At 40.0% G+C, this 870-nt stretch overlaps 1 non-coding gene across 1 annotated transcript; it reads left to right on the top strand.

Annotated features, from left to right (window-relative positions):
* The first annotated feature begins 331 nt into the window (after positions 1 to 331).
* Positions 332 to 404, top strand: Trnav-aac (transfer RNA valine (anticodon AAC)). The gene has a single exon. It is a non-coding gene; the product is annotated as a tRNA-Val (tRNA).
* Positions 405 to 870: the final 466 nt, after the last annotated feature.

The following is an 870-nucleotide window of genomic DNA, read 5'->3' as shown; positions in this document are numbered from 1 at the left end:
TACTGGTGATCGTCAAGAAAGTGCCTCTCAGTGAGCAGTGTCTGAAAACGTTAGGGTGCAAAGCTGAGCCTGGCGTTTTAGGATAGGAAGATAAGAGAGGCTCGCTTCAGCCTAGAAAGGAGCATACAGCCGTACAACACGTAAGGAAATTCCTTTAAATCAAATTTGCCAGGAGCGCCGACCGCCGACCTGAGGTTTCTCTACCGCAGCTGCACAGGGCCTGTTTCGCGGTTAGTCTTCGAGCTTCCTACCACTGTTGAATTAGGAATCAATAGTGTGGATAGTAGGGCCCATTTTTAACTAATCAGAAAGAGAGAGACCTGCCAGGGGCGTTTCCGTAGTGTAGTGGTTATCACGTTCGCCTAACACGCGAAAGGTCCCCGGTTCGAAACCGGGCGGAAACACATAAAATTGATTTTTCAACACTGATTTTTTTTTTTTTTAACACTGATCTGTTTTTTTTTTTTTTGCAAATTTAAATTCTTGTGTTAACACACAGGTTTTAGGTTTGTCATTTTACTTCACAACCCCAAACTACCAAATAAAAAGATAGATAAAATTCAGCTACGTTTATAACTCATGGCCAAGAGAGCAGCTCATTCACAAAGATAAGGAAAGCGAATTGGGAGTAAGTAGAGATGTAACAGAGAAAATCATTAATCAAATGAAGCGTTTTGGACTTTCTTCAGTGTCGTTTCTGTTTTGGGTGTATTGTTTGTTTTGTTTTGATGGTCTCTGTAGCAAACTCTTTCATTGTCCCTAATTTTTTTTAAAGTATTTTTTTAAAGTATTTTCTTAAAATAATAATAATAATCAGGGCTGGAGAGATGGCTCAGCAGCTAAGAGTATGACTTGAATGATTCCCAGCAC

This window comes from Psammomys obesus, unplaced genomic scaffold (genome assembly GCF_907164565.1).
Source record: "Psammomys obesus unplaced genomic scaffold, mPsaObe1.curated_primary_1811, whole genome shotgun sequence".
Classification (NCBI taxonomy): domain Eukaryota; kingdom Metazoa; phylum Chordata; class Mammalia; order Rodentia; family Muridae; genus Psammomys; species Psammomys obesus.
Note: the sequence above shows the minus strand (reverse complement) of the source record. Positions and strands in the feature narration are given on the sequence as shown.